The 22,812-nt window shown below is 44.6% G+C and overlaps 1 pseudogene; it reads left to right on the forward strand.

Moving 5' to 3' along the window:
* The first annotated feature begins 125 nt into the window (after positions 1–125).
* Positions 126–22,812, forward strand: LOC120019304 (annotated as a pseudogene).

The raw sequence follows: 22,812 nt of genomic DNA on the forward strand, positions 1-22,812 counted from the left end.
CGATCTGGACGTCCGCCGGTAGCCAGCAGGTTATCCAACCGGATGGACATGACCACCAGCTGGTCAAAGGTGAGTGGGGTGTCCCTGCAGGCCAACTCCCTACGGACGTCCTCACACAAACTACAATGGTAGTGATCAATCAGGGCCCTGTCATTCCATACCGCGCTGGCGGCCAGGGTCCGAAAGTCCAACGCAAACTCCTGTGCGCTCCTCGTCTCCTGCCTAAGTTGAAAAAGCCGCTCACCCGACGCTCTACCCTCAGGTGGGTGGTCGAACTCCTCGAATTGGTCCAACACCACTTCTCCTTCCCCCCATACGGCGTTGGCTCACTCCAGGGCTTTCCCCGAGAGGCAGGAGACAAGGGCGGACATGCTCTCACGGCCCGAGGGAGCCGGGTGAATGGTTGCCAAGTAAAGCTCCAGCTGGAGTAAGAACCCCTGGAATCCCGAAGCCGTCCCATCATTCTCCCTCGGAAGAGCGAGCCGAATCCCACTGGGACCAGGTGAAGGAGGGGTGGGTAGTGGTGCCATTGGTGGTGTAGGCGGAGGCGCTGGAGGCACTCCTCTTCTCTCCCAGTGATCCATCGTCTGCAGGACGCGATCCATGACGGTGCCGAGATGTTGCAGCATGGCTGCATGCTACTGGACGCACTCCTCAACCCCTAATACGGGGTTGTCTGCTCCTGCTGACTCCATATCCTCATGGGTGCGGGATTCTGTCATAATGCTGGGTGTAGCTGGTGTATGCAGTCAGGTGCAGGAGAGCAGAGAATTGGGAGCAACGTAACTTTACTCAGAATAATGAATGGTGCAAGGTACAACACTACACTTGCCCAAACACAAATATCAATTTTTACGCATGGGCAAAAACAGCACCGGTCGAAATAACCAGTCACCAACATTACCGAACATGACAATAACAATCACGCACAACACCATGGGTGTTACGCCCTGACCATAGAGAGCCCTTGGGGTTCTCTATGGTGCAGTAGGTCAGAGCGTGACTAGGGGGTGTTCTAGTACTATATTTCTATGTTGGTGTGAGTATGGTTCCCAATAGGAGGCAGCTGATTATCGTTGCCTCTAATTGGGGATCATACTTAACGTAGTCCTTTTCCCACCTGCGTTTGTGGGATATTGTTATGTTTTCAGTTAGTGTCTTAGTGCGCGCTGTACTGGACGTTCGTTGATTCTTTGTTGTTTTTGTTAAGTTTCACTTTGTAATAAAGTATGTGGAACTCTACGCACGCTGCGCCTTGGTCCGCTCCTTTCGACGGACGCGACAATGGGGGAATCAGAGGGTTAAATACATCAACAATAATTAGGGGAATGAAAAACAGGTGTGTAGAAACAAAGACAAAACAAATGGAAAATGAAAAGTGGATCGGCGATGGCTAGTACACCGGCGACGCCGACCGCCGAGCGCCGTCCGAACAAGGAGAGGAACCGACTTCGGCTGAAGTCGTGACACCGTCATTTGTGTGAAGAGAAGACTTCTTTCTGAGAATTCGTAGGTGAGCGAGTAAACCCCCACTGCCATCCATTCTATTGGGCAACGTGCAATCATTGGAAAATAAAATCGATGACCTACGAGCAAGATTAAACTACCAACGGGACATTAAAAACTCTATGTATATTTGTAGACAACAGCTGGTGCACAATATCTAAGGAAATCTTGAGGTTTTCTTCGCCTGAGGTAGAGTATCTCATGATAAGCTGTAGACCAGCTTATCTACCAAGAGAGTTTTCATCTCTATTTTTCGTAGCCGTCTACATACCACCACAGACCGATGCTGGCACTAAGACCGCACTCAATGAGCTGTATACCGCCATAAGCAAATAGGAAAATGCTCATCCAGAGGCGGCGTGCCTAGATAACGGGGACTTTAATGCAGGGAAACTTAAATCCGTTTTACCAAATATCTACCAGCATGTTAAATGTGAAACCAGAAGGGGGAAAAAACTCTAGACCACCTTTACTCCATACACAGAGATGCGTACAAAACTCCCTCGCCCTCCATTTGGCAAATCTGACCATAATTCTATCCTCCTGATTCCCGCTTACAAGCAAAAATTAAAGCAGGAAGCACAAGTGACTAGATCAATAAAAAAGTGGTCAGATGAAGCAGATGCTAAGCTACAGGACTGTTTTGCTAGCACAGACTGGAATATGATCCCGGGATTCTTCTGATGGCATTGAGGAGTGCACCACATCAGTCACTGGCTTCATCAACAAGTGCTTCGATGACGCCATCTCCGCAGTGACTGTGCATACATACCTCAACCAGAAGCCATGGATTACAGGCAACATCCACACTGAGCTAAAGGGTAGAGCTGCCGCTTTCAAGGAGCGCGACTCTAACCTGGAAGCTTATACCAAATTCCGCTATGCCCTCCGACAAACCATCAAACAGGCAATGCGTCAATATAGAACTAAGATTGAATCGTACTACCGACCCTTGTTGATGTAGATTGGCTTGCAAACTAGTACAGACTATAAAAAGGCAAGCACAGCCGAGAGCTGCCCAGTGACACGAGCCTACCAGACGAGCTAAATTACTTCTATGCTTGCTTCAAGGCACTGAAACATGCATGAGCACATCAGCTGTTCTGGACAACTGTGTGATCATGCTGTCCGCAGCCGATGTGAGTAAGAACTTTAAACAGGTCAACATTCAGAAGGCCGCAGGGCCAGACGGATTACCAGAACGTGTACTCCGAGCATGCGCTGACCAACCTGTCCCTGACTGAGTCTGTAATACCTGAAAATAAAGGAGAGCCGCACACTCTTGGATATTAAATATTTGCATCTGAGCTCCCAGAGTGTGCGGCTCTCCTTTATTTTCAAGTTTTCTACTCCGCTAGCCAGCACCTCGCCTAAATAGGTGTGCGTTTCTTTTTCTTCTAGATTGAATCTGTAATACCAACATGTTTCAAGCAGACCACCATAGTCCCTGTGCCCAAGAACACTAAGGTAACCTGCCTAAATGACTACTGACCCGTAGCACTCACGTCTGTAGCCATGAAGTGCTTTGAAAGGCTGGTCATTGCTCACATTAACTCCATTATCCCAGAAACCCTAGAGCCACTCCAATTCACATACCGACCCAACAGATCCACAGAGGATGTAATCTCTATTGCACTCCACACTGCCCTTTCCCACCTGGACAAACTGGATCCTGGACTTCCTGACGGGCCGCCCCAGGAGGTAAGGGTAGGTAACACACCCACTACGCTGATCCTCAACACTGGGACCCCTCAGGGGTGTGTGTTGAGTCCCCTCCTGTACTCCCTGTTCACTCATGACTGCACGGCCAGGCACGACTCCAACACCATCATTTAGTTTGCCGATGACACAACAATGGTAAGCCTGATCACCGACAACGACAAGACAACCGAGCACGCCCCCATTCTCATCGACAGGGCTGTAGTGGAGCAGGTTGAGAGCTTCAAGTTCCTTGGTGTCGACATAACTAACATGGTCCAAGCACACCAAAACAGTTGTGAAGAGGGCACGACAAAACCTATTCCTCCTCAGGAGACTGAAAAGATTTGGCATGGGTCCTCAGATCCTGAAAAGGTTCAACAGCTGCACCATCAAGAGCATCCTGACTGGTTGCATCAGCAGCTACTTTCTGTTATTATCTATGCATAGTCACTTTAATAACTCTGCCTACATGTACATATTACCTCGACTAACCCGTGCCCCCGCACATTGACTCCGCACCGTTACCCCCTGTATATAGCCTCACTATTGTTATTTTACTGCTGCTCTTTAATTATTTGTAACTTTAAAAAATATATATATGTTTTTATTATATTTATTTATTTATTATATAAAAAAATGTTTAGGTATTTTTTATTTTCTTTAATTTAGTATATTTTCTTGTCTTTTTGATTATTTTTTAAAAATTGCATTGTGGGCTTGTAAATAAGCATTTCACTGTAAGGTCCACACCTGTTATATTCGGCGCTTGTGACAAGATACAACAGGAAAAAGTTGTCTGTTGAAACAGAACCTAGTTGGCATCATAAAAAGCAGTCTGGAACTTGAGCGAAACAGCACCATATGACTTGAATCATCAAACCTAAAACTATTCACGCAGAGTCATGGAAAGTCAGGGGACTCTTAAGTGAAAGTCCCCCTTTTGCGTTGGCTTGTAACAGCAGAGTGTATTTCTCAGCAGGACAGTGTCTGGGCTGGGGTGTCGACAGGGTTGCAGGTTCCTCCTGATTTGAGATAAGCAGGAGAACATAAACACAGGGGAAAGGAACCACCGTGTTGTGTAGAAAACAAGACCATATCAAACTCAGGGCCAAGCGTTGGGGGTTTAGTTTATGTAACAACTAATTTATCTGTCACCCTATAAAAGCAGCATGCTTTGTTTTATAACAAAGTGCCTGCTTCATTAACACACATAGCAAACATGTGAACATACTTGCATGCACACCTCCATATACACTGAGTGTACAAAACATTAGGAACACCTTCCTAATATTGAGTTGCACCCCCTTTAGCCCTCAGAACAGCCTCAATTCGTCGGGGCATGGACTACAAGACTCTTCCTAGAGCTGGTCGCCTGGCCAAACTGAGAAATCGGGGGAGAAGGGCCAAGAACCTGATGGTCACCCTGACAGAGCTCCAAAGTTCCTCTGTGGAGATGGGAGAACCTTCAAGAACCTTCAAGGACAACCATCTCTGCAGCATGCCACCAAACAGGCCTTTATTGTAGAGTGGCCAGACGGAAGCCACTCCTCAGTAAAAGGCATATCACAGCCTGCTTGGAGTTTGCAAAAAATCCACCCAAAGGACTCTGACCATGAGAAACAAGATTCTCTGGTCTGATGAAACCAAGATTGAACTCCTTGGCCTGAATTCCAAGGGTCACGTCTGGAGGAAACCTGGCACCATCCCTACGGTGAAGCATGGTGGTGGCAGCATCATGATGTGGGGATGTTTTTCAGTGGCAGGGACTGGGAGACAAGTCAGGGTTGAAGGAAAGATGAACTGAGGAAAGTACAGAGAGATCCTTGATGAAGACCTGCTCCAGAGTGCTCAGGACCTCAGACGGTGGCAAAGGTTAAACTTCCAACAGGACAACGACCCTAAGCACACAGCCAAGACAATGCAGGAGTGGCTTCGGAACAAGTCTCAATGTCCTTGAGTGTCCCAGCCAGAGACCGGACTTGAACCCGATCGAACATCTCTGCTGAAACCTGAAAATTGCTGTTCAGCGACGTGCCCCCTCCAACCTGACAGAGCTTGAGAAGATCTGCAGAGAAGAATGGGAGAAACAGCCCAAATACAGGTGTGCCAAACTTGAAGCATCATACCCAAGAAGACTTGAGGCTGTAATCGCTGTCAAAGGTGCTTCAACAAAGTACTGAGTCAGGGTCTGAATACTTATATAAATATGATTTCAGTTGTTTATTTTGAATAAATTTGCTAAAAATTAGAATGTGGGTTACGTAGCGGTTAACTAGGCCTCCCTGTTCAGGGCAAAATCTTCCCAGGCGTACACGGAGAGGGGTCAAGCGTTACGGAATGACAGGTCATATTTATGCAAACATGTCCAAAAAATTGGAATAGAACATTTCACTTCTTCAATCCACTAGTCTTGTGACAAACATACAGGATCTGGTACAAAAAATGCAAATCATCAGTGCTGTGTATGCAGCCTTTTGACCCTTCCCTGCCATATCATAAAAATGTTATTCTTAGTTGTCGAAAACCATTGAGTGCTGGTGTTTGTGAATGGTGACTTTCTAGCATCTGAAATAATGTGTTGTTTGGACTATGAGTGCCCCTCATCTACTACTTGAGAGTTGAAGTGTTGTGCAGGGTCCAGATGAGGTCCAGTCATACACTACATGGCCAAAAGTATGTGGACCCCCGCTCGTCGAACATCTCATTCCAAAATCAAGGGCATTAATACGGAGTTGGTCCCCCATGCGATGCTATAACAGCCTCCACTCTTCTGGGAAGGCTTTCCACTAGATGTTGTAACATTGCTGCAGGGACTTTCTTCCATTCAGCCACAAGAGCAGTAATGAGGTCAGGCACTGATGTTGGGCGATTAGGCCTGGCTTGCAGTTGGCATTCCAATTCATCCCAAAGGTGTTCGATGGGGTTGAGGTCAGGGCTCTGTGCAGGCCAGTCAATTTCTTCCACACCGAATCATCTAGAATTCCATTGTATGCTGTAGCGTTAAGATTTCCCTTCACTGCAACTAAGGGGCCAGCCCCAGTCCATTATTCCTCCTCCACCAAACTTTAGTTGGCACTGGCATCCGCCAAACACAGATTCGTCCATCGGACTGTGAGATGGTTAAGCGTGATTCATCACTCCAGAGAACGCATTTCCACTACTCCAGAGTCCAATGGCGGAAAGCTTACCATCACTCCAGCCGACGCTTGCCATGCGCATGGTGATCTTAGGCTTGTGTGTGGTGGCTCTCCCATGGAAACACATTTCATGAAACTCCCAACGAACAGTTGTTATGCAGATGTTGCTTCCAAGGGCAGTTTGGAACTCAGTAATGAGTGTTGCAACTGAGGACAGATGATTTTTATGTGCTACGCACTTCAGCACTCAGCAGTCCCATTCTGTGAGCTTGTGTGGCCTACCACTTCGCGGCTGAGCAGTGATTGCTCCTAGATGTTTCCACTTCACAATAACAGCACTTACAGCACTTACAGACTGGGGCAGCTCTAGCAGGGCAGAACTTTGACGAACTGACTTTTTGGAAAGGTGGCATCCTATGGCGGTGCCACTTTGAAAGTCATTGAGCTCTTCACTAAAGCCATTCTACTGATAATGTATGTGTAACGGCAGCCTTCCCTCTCTTCACTAAAAGAGGGGGTGAAATAGGGATCAGACCAACACGCAGCGTAGCCAGTGCTCAACATGTTTAATTAAACAAAAAACAGTGAACACTTACAACGAACAAAAAATAACAAAGTGTGGCAAACCGAAACAGTCCTATCTGGTGCAGAATACAAACACAGAGACAGAAAACAACCACCCACAATCCCCAACACAAAACAAGCCACCTATATATGATTCTCAATCAGGGACAACGATTGACAGCTGTCTCTGATTGAGAACCATATTAGGCTGAACACAGAAACAGACGAACTAGACACACAACATAGAATTCCCACCCAGCTCACGTCCTGACCAACACTAAACAAGCAAAACACATAAGAACTCTGGTCAGGACGTTACAGTACCCCCCTCCTGAGGTGCGGACTCCGAACGCACCCCTAAAACTCAAGAGGAGGGCCTGGGTGGGCATCTGTCCGCGGTGGCGGCTCCGGCGCAGGACGAGGACACCACTCCACCACTGTCTTTGTCCCCCTCCTTAGCGTCCTTTGAGTGGCGACCCTCGCCCACGACCTCGGCCTAAGAATCCTCCCCAAGGCCCCCACATGATTTAGGAGGTAGCTCAGGACAGAGAGGTAGCTCAGGACAGAGAGGTAGCTCAGGACAGAGAGGTAGCTCAAGACAGAGGGGCAACTCCGGACAGAGAGGCAGCTCTGGACAAGTGGCAGCTCCGGACTGAATGGCAGCTCCGGACTGAATGGCAGCTCCGGACTGAATTGCAGCTCCGGACTGAATTGCAGCTCCGGACTGAATTGCAGCTCCGGACTGAGTGGCAGCTCATGACTGTAGGGCAGCTCATGACTGTAGGGCCGCTCATGACTGTAGGGCAGCTCATGACTGTAGGGCAGCTCATGACTGAGTGGCAGCTCATGACTGAGTGGCAGCTCATGACTGTAGGGCAGCTCATGACTGTCTGGCGGCTCTGGCAGCTCCTGACTGTCTGGCGGCTCTGGCAGCTCCTGACTGGCTGGCGGCTCTGGCAGCTCCTGACTGGCTGGCGGCTCTGGCAGCTCCTGACTGGTTGGCGGCTCTGGCAGCTCCTGACTGACGGACGGCTCTAGCGGCTCCTGACTGGCGGACGGCTCTAATGGCTCGGGACAGACGTGCGGCTCAGATGGCGCTGGGCAGACGGATGGCTCAGATGGCGCTGGGCAGACGGATGGCTCAGATGGCGCTGGGCAGACGGATGGCTCAGATGGCGCTGGGCAGACGGATGGCTCAGATGGCGCTGGGCAGACAGATGGCTCAGATGGCGCTGGGCAGGCAGGCGGCTCAGACAGCGCTGGGCAGACGAGCAGTGCAGGCAGCTCAGACGGCGCTGGGCAGACGAGCAGTGCAGGCGGCGTTGGGCAGGCAGGCAGTACAGACGGTGCTGGGCAGACGAGCAGTGCAGGCGGCGTTGGGCAGACGGCCGACTCTGACCTGCTGAGGCGCACAGTAGGCCTGGTGCGTGGTGCCGGAACTGGTGGTACCGGACTGGAGACACGCACCTCAAGGCTAGTGCGGGGAACAGGAACAGGGCACACTGGACTCTCGAGGCGCACTATAGGCCTGGTGCGTGGTACCGGAACTGGAGGTACCGAGCTGAGGGCACGCACCTCAGGGCGAGTGCGGGGAGAAGGAACAGTGCGTACAGGGCTCTGGAGACGCACAGGAGGCTTGGTGCGTGGTGCCGGAACTAGAGGTACTGGGCTGGGGCCACGCACCATAAGGCGATTGCGGGGTGCTGGAACTGGAGGAAATGGGCTGGGGCGGGAAGGTGGCACCGGATATACCGGACCGTGCAGGCGTACTGGCTCCCTTGAGCACCGAGCCTGCCCAACCTTACCTGGTTGAATGCTCCCCGTAGCCCGTCCAGTGCGGGGAGGTGGAATAACCCGCACTGGGTTGTGTTGGCGAACCGGGGACACCATGCGTAAGGTTGGTGCCATGTACACCGGCCCGAGGAGACGTACTGGAGGCCAGATATGTAGAGCCGGCTTCATGGCACTTGGCTCAATGCTCAATCTAGCCCGGCCAGTGCGGGGAGGTGGAATAACCCGCACCGGGCTATGCACACGTACAGGACACACCGTGCGCTCTTCCGCATAACACGGTGTCTGCCCGTACTCCCGCTCTCCACGGTAAGCATGGGAAGTGGGCGCTGGTTTCCTACCTACCTTCGCCACACTACCCTTTAGCTCCCCCCCAAGAAATTTTTGGGGTTTCTTCACGGGCTTCCAGCCACGCTTCCGTGCTGCCTCCTCATACCACCGCTCCTGGGCTTTAGCTGCCTCCATCTCTTCCCGAGAGCGGCGATATTCTCCAATGTGAGCCCAGTGTCCTTTACCCTCCAGAATTTCCTCCCATGTCCAGGATTCCTGTGTAGTGGGCCGCTGCTGCTCGTACTCACGCTGCTTGGTCCGAGTTTGGTGGGTGGTTCTGTAACGGCAGCCTTCCCTCTCTTCACTAAAAGAGGGGGTGAAACAGGGATCGGACCAACACGCAGCGTAGCCAGTGCTCAACATGTTTAATTAAACAAAAAACAGTGAACACTTACAACGAACAAAAAATAACAAAGTGTGGCAAACCGAAACAGTCCTATCTGGTGCAGAATACAAACACAGAGACAGGAAACAACCACCCACAATCCCCAACACAAAACAAGCCACCTATATATGATTCTCAATCAGGGACAACGATTGACAGCTGTCTCTGATTGAGAACCATATTAGGCTGAACACAGAAACAGACGAACTAGACACACAACATAGAATTCCCACCCAGCTCACGTCCTGACCAACACTAAACAAGCAAAACACATAAGAACTCTGGTCAGGACGTTACAGTATGTCTATGGAGATTGCATGGCTGTGTGCTCAAATTTTATACACCTGTCAGCAATGGGTGTGGCTGAAATAGCCAAATCCACCAATTTGAAGGGGTGTCAAAATACTTTTGTATACACAGTGTGTTTGTTATTGTAACAGGGGTTGCCTCAAGTTCATAATATTCCTGTCACCATGCCAGACTGGCCAGCCCTGAGGAAGGCATGTTTTTTACAGTACGTGTATTCCTGTTCCTCGTGCGCAGGGCTCAGGGCGGATGGGAACGGTGTGCAGCAAGGAAGGCTGAGGAGAAATATTCTCATTAATGATGACTAAGTAATGTCCAGGGAAATGAATGTCTATGGGGAAAGAATTGCCTGCCCAGGAAAAACATTGTTAGGGCCCTAGTTATAGGCTATTCCTGTTCAGTTTATGTGGTCAGGAAAATCTCAGGGTTTTAGTCATGTCTAATGCAAGAGAAACCTGAACATGGTGTGACACTGCTTGGATCTAGTAAGCATTGATTTAAGGTTGCAAGTTAAAGTCCTTTGAAGAGGCTAGTAAACATACCAGGGGAAAACTGGGATTGGTACATCGTTTTTTTACTTTTAAATAAATGATTTATACCCCTTGATTCTTGAAGTATCTCATTTATAAATGCCTCATGCGCCTGTTCAACTGTCATACCCCATCAGAACCCAAAATATATGCTTGTTTTACTCCAATGTTTGTAAACAATGTAAATGCAAACCAAATGAAATCACATTTTATTTGTCACATGCGCCGAATACAACTGGTGTAGACTTTACCAAGAAATTCTTGCTTACCAGCTCTTCCCAACAATGCAGATTTTAAAAATAAAATAGTAACACGAGGAAGAAAATACACAAGAATGGAGCTACATACAGGGAGTACCAGTACCAGGTCAATGTGCAGAGGTATTTGAGGTAGATATGTACATGAAGGCAGAGTAAAGTGACGGAATCAGGATGGATAATAATACGGGTAAAATAAAGAATAGAGCAGCAGCAGGAAATGATGAGTGTAAAAGTGTGTCTGTGTGAGTGTGAATGTGTGGTGTGTAATGTGTGTTTGTGTTGTGTCAGTCTCCCTGCCTACCTGCCTGTGTTTTATGTGTGTGTGCATGTAAACAAACAAACACTGTACAGCCTCAAAACATGGTTAAAACTATAATTGTCATACCATGGATGGCCAGTCCCTGCATCCATAGCTCTGTCTATGAATTGGAGAGTGGTTACATCGTTTGAACTGCAGATTGGCGCTTTAACTACGAGACCACAAACTAAATTATTCGGAACTCAGTTTAACAGATGTAAGATCTTAATTTGAGCCAGTTTGCTACAACAGGAAAATAATGTGAATTATTATGTGGATTATAAATAATGGCCATTTTTGTAGGAATTGATACATTTTTCATTAGGGCAAATCAAGTGAAAATTACAAACTTTAGAAGCTTTATAAAAACTCAAATACACAACAAGTTTGCATTTTCTGTTGTGCAGGAAGATTCTGAGCAACAAAAGAGTGATCAAATTAAGATCTTACACCTCTATCTACTTGTCTACCGACTCCACTCTCAAAGTTACTACATGGGTTTGCCTGCAACTACCAGTAGTCTGTTTAGATAGGATGCAAGCAAATGCTACGACATGTCAGGGTTTGTTTTCCTGTCCCTGGAGTTCTATCAGCCTGATTTAAATATCCCTTCTCTTTGCATGTACCGAGTGACACAAAACAATTGCTGGAAACACATTCCAATGTGTTTATACATAGGTCAATAAACCATCCTGTTGTACACCAAACCTCTCAGTTATTTTCTCAGTAGTAAACCAAATCTGGCAAAAACTAGAGGCTCTGTGTGATTTCCAATTGGAGAAGCGCTATTTTACAATCTCAGGGCTGTCTGTCTCTGAAAACACATTCCACCACAGGCTATGTTCTAACTGAACATCCACTCTGTCCCCGTCCATCTCCTTCAATTCAACAGTCTCACTGAGATCTAGGAAAAGATTAACAATGACCGGATTCTGAGACTCAAACCCCCAGGGATAAATTCTGAACTCAGCCTACCCAAGAGATGGAATTTGTTGTCCATTAACCACCATTTTTCCAAACTCACTTTTGTTTGAGTCTAGGTTGTGTATTTTGAACTAATAAACATTAGTTTATTATTTATTATTTATTATTTATTAAACCCATGAAAGCCTCCATGGGTTTAAGTTAGGTGAAGTTCACTCACTTGATGATTAACATTGCCTGAGACCTGAAGACTAATCTCTAAGCCCTTCCAACTCAACTCTTGACCTCAAAGCCAGTTCCACTGCATTTTTAATTGTTCCCCTCTAATCAGGGACTGATTTAGACCTGGGACACGAGTGTGCAATTAATTATCAGGTAGAACAGAAAACCAGAAGGCTCCGGACCATAGGGTAAAATTATAATAACCCTGCTCCAGGCTTAAGCTCACGTTTGACACCCATGCAGTCAGTCCTGATTTCTTTTGAAATCCCTTCATCATCTCTGATGAACTTATCTTCATGCTGAGCAAGCTCTGTTGCTAAGAAGGTTTTCACACTTACTGGACTTTTTGCTAAACTTCGGCTACTCATACAGTATTACTACAATATAAACTTGCAAACTTGTCATGACCGTAAATATTGCTTTCAAAACACCATTGTCAAGATTAAGTATTACACTATATAATAGATTAAATATTTGCTAATATTTTCACGTTACACCTACCTCAGTGTATTTTTCTATTGACCAGTGGGACAGTTTTGGGACAGTTGCTAGGTGGGGGGGGGGGGGGGGGGGTTCGATGAAGACGCGTGGTATTTTTCTTGTTTAAACTTGAGTGAGCTGTGAAGGAGTGATGTGATCTAAGAGTCCTGTGAGGCCATTTCCTGCCATTGAGGCGGTGGATCTACCTTTCCTCCCGTTCTAACACAGGACATGATTTACACTACAATTATTATCTGTGCCTCTCAGGCAGCGAAACACAATATCCTCGCAGTGAGTTCCTTGAGGCAGAGGGTCAAAGAGGGTCAGAGAGGGTCAACAAAGCAAAGCAAGGTAAGCTTAGGCTGTGGCAGACAGAATACCAAAATATGACTGGCTGGGTTGAGTCCAATAGCAATAGCATGAGGCATGCCAAATAATTTTGAGAAGAATTTCGCTAGAATCATATTACGTGGTTTCTGGGTTGGACAATCCCAACATAAACGTGAGTGAGTAAGACTTTTCATGTATTCATTACACATGGTACATTTCTGTGTCAAATTTGTGTCAAATTACATAACTGCAAGTTATGAGCAGATTGCAAATTGCTGCTCCTAAAATGCAATGTTTTTGTTAAGACAAAATTGTGAAGTTTCAAGTTTTCAATATGGCATGTCTACATATTCTTTAATAAATATATAAATGTCTTCTTTCATCCTCCACAGTCTATATTTTTCCATTGACAACAACATGAGGGAATCTTTTTCAAGGTCATTTCGACCATTTCCATAAAGGTTATCATCAATGTAGAGTTGGTTTGGAGTAGCCATCTCATCTCACCCATGATATGGCCTCTTCTGACAATGCTTACTCAGAGAGAAATCACTCCCGGGAGGGTGTGTGGCACAGAGAAGGTTACAGACCTCCTCCCTTTCTCCTCATGCTCAGCTACACCCTGCAGGGGAAGACCTCCCATTTCCTTCCATCACAGATAAAAGACTGTTGTACCCTGTGGCCACAAAGAACTGGTCCCTTTTGAGGTACTGTTTACTCAATGATATGCTTCAGATATGTTATTGGTGGCACCAGCAACGACGGAACTGGCTGTGTCAGAATGTGGCTATGCAAACACAAGCCAAGTAAGTGTTGGAAAGAACAGGCACTGTTTCTTCCGTTCTGGATATCTTTGATTTTCCCAAAATAAACATTCTGCTGCAGACACATCTTGAAGTTTTCACTAGTAAGTTTTATCAAATAGATATGCAAAATAGAGAAGAAAAGAAATCCCAGGTATATCAAGAAGCCATCAATAATTCACAAGCGCCACTACTTATCATACAATGTCCGTAATGGGCTTCATCGTGACGACCTCTTCGTCATGAAGACCACATTAGGCCTAATCAAATGAGAGGGTTAGACAGATTTTGTTTCCATTGCATGAACAAAAGAATGCTTCCCCGAATGCCAAAGCCACCTCACTTCCACCCCATTCTCCATTTCTCTCACTTCATCCATTTTTATCAAAGGAAATACAGAGACACTGAAATAGCATGCCGTTTCTATCAACTGCTACCGTGAATTGTGGGGTGGCCTTAGAGGAAGTGAGCCCACCTTCCACGTCCTGTAGCACAATGTGTCACTCATGACTCACACTCTCCCCCTGGGAAGGGTCCCTCCAGCGAGATGTTCCTACTCCTCCCAGACAAACAGAGAGCCCCAGAATCACTACATGACCAAATGTATGTAGACACCTGCTCATCGAACGTTTTAATCCAAAATCATGAGTTGGTCCCCCATTTGCTGCTATAACAGCCTCCATTTTTCTGGGAAGGCTTTCCACTAGATATTGGAACATTGCTGCGGGGACTTGCTTCCATTCAGCCACAAGAGCATAACATGCTGACTAGACCAGGCACGTGCGTCCATGTGCACAATCGCATGTTGATTTGGTCCTGACGCGATCAGGACACACAGGTTGAAATATCAAAACGAACTTTGAACCAACTATATTCATTTGGGGTCAGGTCAAAACACATGAAACATTCATGGCCATTTAGCTAGCTAGCTTGCTGTTGCTAGCTAATTTGTCCTGGGATGTAAACATTGGGTTGTTATTTTACTTGAAATGCACCAAGGTCCTTTTTTTCCTGGATCTTTGTAGAATTTTGGCCCATTTTGAGTCACACAAAATCGTGTGTTCTCTACTCCGACAATTAATCCACAGATAAAAGGGGAAACTTAGTTAGATTCTAGTAATATCTCCTCCTTCAGTCGTCGTCTTCTTCTTCTTCTGACTTTATATGGTGGTTGGCAAACATCTTTATAAGGTGCATTACCACCACCAACTGGACTGGACTGTGGACCTCAGTTCATCTTGCAATCACCCATGTGGGTATATGGTCCTAAAAACCAATGAGGAGATGGGAGAGGCGGGACTTGCAACTCGTTAAGCGTCAAAAATAGAACCACGTTCTATTTTAGCGCCTGGCAACGCAAACGCTCGTTGACGCGCGCGAGCAGTTTGGATGAAATTACTGAATAACATGAATGTGTACATTTACTTTGCAATGCTCACGCACGTAAAGCAGCCGGTGTGGTCAGCATGTTAGTGAGTTCGGGCATTGATGTTGGGCGATTAGTCCTGGTTCGCAGTTGGTGTTCCAATTCATCACAAAGGTGTTCGGAGGAGATGAGGTCAGGGCTCTGCTCAGATCAGTCAAGTTCTTCCACACCGATCTCAACAAATCATTTCTGTATGGACCTCGCTATGTGCACGTGGGCATTGTCATGCTGAAACAGGAAAGGGCCTTCCCCCAAACTGTTGTCACAAAATTGGAAGCACAGAATCGCCTAGAATGTCATTGTATGCATTGTAGGCCTACCATGAACAACGAAAAACAGCCCCAGACCATTATTCCTCCTCCACCAAACTTTACATTTGGCACTATGCATTGGGGCAGGTAGCGTTCTCCCGGTATCCGCCAAACCCAGATTCGTCCGTCGGACTGCCAGATGGTGAAGCGTGATTCATCACTCCAGAGAACGCATTTTCACTGCTCCAGAGTCCAATGGCAGCGAGCTATACACCTTTCCAGTCGACGCTTGGCATTGCGCATGGTGATCTTTGGCTTGTGTGCAGATGCTCGGCAATGGAAACCCATTACATGAAACTCACGACGAAGAGTTCTTGTGCTGACGTTGCTTTGGAAAATCGGTTGTGAGTGTTACAACCGAGGACAGACAATTTTTATGCACTACGTGTTTCAGCACTCAGTGGTCACATTCTGTGAGCTTGTGAGGCCTACCACTTTGAGGCTGAACCATTGATGCTCCTAGAAGTTTCCACTTCAAAAACAGCACTTACAGTTGACCAGGGCAGCTCTAGCAGGGCAGAAATTTGACAAACTGACTTGTTGGAAAGTTGGCATCCTATGACAGTGCCACGTTGAAAGTCACAGAGCTCTTCGGTATGGGCCATTCTACTGCCAGTGTTTGTCAATGGAGATTGCATGGCTGTGTGCTCGATTTTATACACCTGTTAGCAACGGGTGTGGCTTTATTTTTATTTATTTTTACTCTTATTTTTCCAGGTAAATTGACTGAGAACACATTCTCATTTACAGCAACAGGATGAATGAGACAATTTGTAAACTGGGGATTATTAGGTGGCAATGATGGTATGAGGGCCAGATTGGGAATTTAGCTGATATAGCCGAATCCACTAATTTGAAGGGGTGTCCACATACTTTTGGCCATGAAGTGTATGTTGTCAATATAATCACAGTTGTTCCTGAATATCAAGCATAATAAGATATTATTCCGAATTAATGTATTCCAATATATCCTAAAATGTGTTTAAATCACCTCATGAAGAATGTGTTTGTCCTCTTGTCCTCGTGTCCTCATGTCTATTTGTAATAGCTCAGAATGTGCCATTTGGCTGCCCAATAGGCATTCTCATGAGAGAACCATGTAAACACAAGGAGAGAACTGAGCAAATTAGACTGCATATCACTGAAAGATGTTATCTACGTTTTTGATTTCATTGATGTGTTTTCAATGTGTTTCTTATTTAAATGCTAGTTTTGCCGTATGGGCATAATTTGACTATAGCTTACTACAAATATACATTTCTTGTGTGTGTTGCGTGTGCACGTGTCAGTTCAATGTCTAGGTTTGATTTACATTTGGTTGAGTTGTCAACTAACGTGAATTCAACGTGAAAAAAAATCGCCATGTTAAGATTTAGTTCATGGTTGGGTGAAAATATTACTTTTTGCAAATCGAATTCGTTTTCCACATTGATTCAACCTCAACACATTTGATATTTTGGGTTGAAATGAGATGGAAACAATGTTGATTCACCCAGCTGTTACCTACCCAGTGGCGGGTTGCTGAGCATGATAGGCAGGTTCAGAGAGAACTTGTTTGTTCTTGGTCAGCAACTACGCCATCCAGAAAGGAACTTCCTTCCTTGATCAATCGAAAACATGGAGGGAGGCTTATATAAATGGGAGTTATCGGCAGTCTTAACGTTCATTCTCCTACTCAAACCATGCCTAATAGACGAGTAACCTACATCTAAATTATATGCGAAATTGTTATATTTATTTTGAGGCGTAGGAGATTGTTTAAAGAAAATGGGGGATACAGTAGCAATACTCGTTGCCCTAACGTTCCTGTTGAGAGTGAACGGGGAATCCCCCCGTGTCGGATACTGCATGGGGAAGCAGTGCTTTGCCGTTTTCCAGGACCAAGCTAACTTTGGAACCGCTCAAAAACGTTGTGAGGAAAATAATAATGGATATTTAATGACAGTTCGATCTTTGATATCACATAGCATCCTTTTAATATTACTTGGTATTCATACAGGAGATTATTGGATTGGTTTACATTTACCAAGCGGGCAATGCTCCGACGAAGCATCGTTTTTACGAGGGTACAGGTGGATAACTGGAGATAATGAAACCAAATTCCAGAACTGGGGGCGCTTTGATGATGTCTGTTCTTCAAAATGTATTTCGGTATCAAAATACGACTTTGTGTGGAAGGAACAACCATGCGAAAGTAAAGTAGATGGATATATTTGTGAATATAAACTTGACAAACCCTGCCAACATGTAATTGTAAAAGGGGACGATTCAGTTCTGTATGAGACCCCGTTGGGATTCAAGGGAGAGAACCTACTGACATTACCCCTCGGAACCACTGCAACGCTCAAATCCATCGGGTCGAAGTATATCTGTCTATCTGAACAGTGGCTACAAGCACCGTGGAGTTGCGAGGTATTCAACGGTGGCTGTGCGCATGACTGTTCCTCAGTTAACACTATACCTGTATGCACCTGCCCACCTGGAAAAACTCTCCAGGACAATAACGTCACATGTGAAGATGCGCAAAATGACCCCTGCCTTGACACAGGATGCGCACATCTCTGCCAAAAAAAAAATGACAGCTACACATGCATGTGTCACCATGGTTATGCACTGGCAGAAGATGGGAAGGAGTGCAAAGACATTGATGATTGTATCGATAATAGACAGTGCCCGGGACATAACATTAAGTGTGTCAATACTGTTGGTGGATTTAAATGCGAATGCCATCAGGGATATGTGTTTGAAAATGACAAATGCGTCGATGAAGATGAGTGCTCCATGGGGCCATGTGACCACGAATGCACAAACACAATAGGCAGTTACAATTGCTCCTGTTGGGATGGATTCATAAGAATGACAGAAGACACCAACCGGTGCCAATTAGTTTGTTTAGCAGAGTGTTCCCCAGAATGTGACCCAAGTACACCACATCATTGCAACTGTCCAAATGGTTACTTACTCGATGACAAAAATGGGAAGTCCGTTTGTGTTGACATAGATGAATGTGAGATGGGTGAGTGCCATCATAATTGTACAAATACGTACGGAGGTTACCTGTGTTCTTGTGATGAGGGATTCGACTCGGTTGGTTTAAATGATTGTGTTGAGAGAGAACCGTCAAATGTTTCAGGTTTTACCACACCATTTACACCATTTGTCAAGCATCCAACTGAGCGCCCTTCCACTGTAAAGGCGGGAGGTCTTCTTGGAATTATAGTATGCATTGCCATTGTTATTTTGGTGATGGTTGTACTTATTCACCTGATACTAAAACGTCGAGGTAATTTAGACATTGCTTTCGAAAGCCAAGGTTTTGGTAATCACGATTTGCAACAAGTCACAATGGATAAGTACAAAACATTATCATTTGACAGACAGTAGATATAGGACAATCAATATTTTGTTGGAAGACTTTGTCATTTTCATTGTCATTACTTTTTTACACGTCTGCAAAGGAGAATCAGATGTTTGAATGTTTCATATTTTTATTTCATACAGTTGTAGTAAACCTATCATAAATGTAATGGCTCCATAAGCATCTCATTACTGAAAATTCAGACCTGTCTAAGTGACCAAAGCCAATAACAAAGTAGGCCTATAACTTGCAAATTATAATTTCTTCTTTTATATATACACTACCGTTCAAAAGTTTGCGGTCACTTAGAAATGTCCTTGTTTTTGAAAGAAAAGCACATGTTTTGTCCATTAAAATAACATAAAATTGATCAGAAAAACAGTGTAGACATTGTTAATGTTGTAAATGACAATTGTAGCTGGAAACGGCAGATTTTTTATGGAATATCTACATAGGCGTACAGAGGCCCATTATCAGCAACCATCACTCCTGTGTTCTAATGGCATGTTGTGTTAGTTAATCCAAGTTTATAATTTTAAAAGGCTAATTGATCATTAGAAAACCCCTTTTGCAATTATGTTAGCACAGCTGAAAACTGTTGTACTGATTAAAGAAGCAATAAAACTGTCCTTCTTTAGACTAGTTGAGTATCTGGAGCTTCAGCATTTGTGGGTTTGATTACAGGCTAAAAATGGCCAGAAACAAATAACTTTCTTCTGAAACTCATCAGTCTATTCTTGTTCTGAGAAATGAAGGCTAGTCCATGTGAGAAATTGCCAAGAAATTGAAGATCTCGTACAACGCTGTGTACTACTCCCTTCACAGAACAGCGCAAACGTTCTCTAAACAGAAGTGTGAGGCCCCGGTGCACAACTGAGCAAGAGGACAAGTACATTAGAGTGTCTAGTTTGAGAAACATACGCCTCACAGGTCCTCAACTGGCAGCTTCATTAAATAGTACCAAAGCTGTAAATAGTCATTTACAACATTAACAATGTCTACACTGTATTTCTGATCAATTTGATGTTATTTTAAAGGAAAACATTTGCTTTTCTTTCAAAAACAAGGACATTTCTAAGTGACCCCAAACTTTTGAACAGTAGTGTATATTAAATTGTCATTATTTGTGTGTCATTTACGTTCTCACCACAATACCCAATCCTTTGTGAAGTGTGACCCCTTGTGGACTATGAAAGAGGCTGCTTTCTGATGACGCTTATTTATCCTTATCGCCTAATAGTCAGCCCTTTTTCATTGACTATAGCAAGGTTTCCAATCAATTGGCAACAGATTTTCGTGTGAATATTCTAGAATCTGCATAAGGAAAATATCTGCATTTTCCCACCAGTGGTATTTTTCCGCCTGCATTGCTTGCCATTTAGGGTTTTAGGCTGGGTTTCTGTACAGCACTTTGAGATATCAGCTGATGTAAGAAGGGCTATATAAATTCATTTGATTTGATTTGATCTCAGTGCTAGAGGCATCACTACAGACCCTGGTTCGATTCCAGGCTGTATCACAACCGGCCGTGATTGGGAGTCCCATAGGGCGGCATACAATTGGCCCAACATCGCCCGGGTTAGGGTTTGGCCGGGGTAGGCCGTCATTGTAAATAAGAATTTGTTCTTAACTGACTTGCCTAGTTAAATAAAGGTTAAATAAATAAAATAAAAGTCAACAAAGAGCTATTTGAAAAAAACATTTTTTTCCTTTGTGTTTCAAGAGGACGGTTTGAACTTGTAAGACCACTGGACTATAAAAACTTAAATTAAAGTCAGTCATATTATTGTGTAATTAACTCTCAAACATGATTGCATAAGAACATTTCAGTCAGTTTCAGGGGAGGAGTTAATGAAAAACAGTGCTTCGAGTTACAGTATCTGCGAATGGAGTAGCCTATCCGGTAAACAGGCTCGACGCGTATTTAGGTAAGCCACAACTATTACCTTTAGCTTAATGTTTACTCTAAGTGCATCGTGTATAGTTGTTGATAGATATCAGAGAACATTGTTTTGGGTGTCGTAGTTCACTTCAACAAATTAGATTATAGGCCTATGCCTACTTGAATGGTTACATTGCCCAAAGACAACTTTACTCATTGATGCACCAGTCTGCAACAATTGCTGTCATATTAAGACCTCACAGTTCTTTTAGATGACAACTTTATTAAATGTCAAATAATTGTAGCCTCCTTAAGTACATTTAAAGGGGGAAACTGGGATTGGTAGGCCTACATCCATTTTCTGATTCTTGAAGACCATACTGTATTTTATAAATTACTCACAAGTTTAGGTGTCTTACCCCATCAGAACCCAAAATAAATAGCTTCAAAACATGGTTAAAACTGTAATTACAATGTCATGGATGGTCAGTCCTTGCATTCATAGTACTCTCTATTTGAAAGTGGTTACATTTCTCCAGCCCCATCCCTCAGTTGTTTGCCAAAAGAGTGTCACAGTTTTTGAATCTCAGATTGCCCCTTTAAAACAATTTTACTGGCCACATAATAGGTCTCATGATAATCGTTCAGCCACATCAAACGAGGCCATAATTATATTGCCCGAGGCACTCTCATTGGTTTACACACTTGGGGGTAGAAGTGATTCATTCGTATAATACAAACATCCTTATGTAAGCCTTGTGACACCTGACTAGAGTAAGGCTGTGTACCCAGCACACAAATAAAGTATTTTCATTATCAGGTTGGGACAGAAACCGTGGACTATGGATATTTCAATGCAAAGAGACAGTTAAATGTGAATTCCCTATAGCCAAGGATGTCTCATCTGAAGCGGATACTAAGACTGATACAGCCAACAAATTAATATATGGACTGTAGCCCTGTAATGTCATAACAATCACTTTAATTATTTTGTAATAATTTGCATTATTTTCTACTTTCTGTCAGGGGGATGATGAGGAACCTTATACTGCTGGTATCTTTGGAGTCTATCTGAAGGTGGTGAAATACACCCCAAGATGCCCACTATATGGCTCTATAGCAGCTTGCACCAGCCAGTATCTACATCAGGTCCCTCTGCTGCCTCCATACATTACCATTGTGTATATGAGTGGAAACTACAGTGAGATCACTGAGACATCATTCTGTTGGCTTGAAGCGTTAAAGGAACTGAACCTCAGTTGGCAACGAGTCAATGGGCTTATTATAAGAACTAACACCTTTCAAAGGCTGGCAAACTTGGCAAAGCTCTATTTAGGACATAACTCAGGTTTACAGATCGAACCAAATGGGTTTGTGGGACTGTCTAACCTGAACTCTCTCTCTATATAATTGTGACCTGACTGAATCTGTGTTACAAGGTGACTATCTCAGACCCCTGGTCTCCTTGGTATCGCTAGATCTGTATGGTAACCAGATGAAAGGAATTCAACCTGCACTGTTCTTTGTGAACACGACAGATTTCCAAGAGCTAAATGTTACTCTAAACAGGATGAAAAGCTTATGTGAGGATGATTTGCTTGGCTTTCAAGGCAAACACTTTCAGCTCCTTGACTTGAGCAGCATCCAACTGAATAGTATGACTCAACGTGGCTTTGACTGGAATATATGCAGAAATCCCTTACAGAACATGTCCATGGAGATACTTGACTTACCGTCCAATGGATTCAATGTGGACAAGGCAAAACTGTTTTTCAATGCAATCCGAGGGACCAAAATTCCCCATCTTATTCTGGAACACAGCACCATGGGAAAATCATTTTCTTTCAGCAACGTCAAAGACCCAGACAGGCAAACATTGAGGGCTTCAAGAATAGTGGTGTCAAGATTCTAGATTTGTCCAAATGCTTTATATTTACTTTGCAATATGCAGTATTCAGTCCACTGAGAGAGGTACAGGACATAACAATAGCCCAAAACAAAATTAACAAGATTGACAGGGGTGAGTTTTTTGGCCTTGAAAATCTACAATGGCTGAACCTGTCACACAATCTTATAGGGGAAATCTATTCTTACACATTTGAAAATATTCCCAATATTTTAAAACTAGATCTATCTTACAACCATATTGGTGCATTGGGATATCAGGCATTTACAGGACTTCCACACCTGCAAGTCCTTGATCTTACAGAAAACTCTATTCGTGATCTAGGTACAAATGGTTACCTTGCACCACTCCCAAACATCTAA

Source organism: Salvelinus namaycush, chromosome 24 (assembly GCF_016432855.1).
Source record: "Salvelinus namaycush isolate Seneca chromosome 24, SaNama_1.0, whole genome shotgun sequence".
Lineage (NCBI taxonomy): Eukaryota > Metazoa > Chordata > Actinopteri > Salmoniformes > Salmonidae > Salvelinus > Salvelinus namaycush.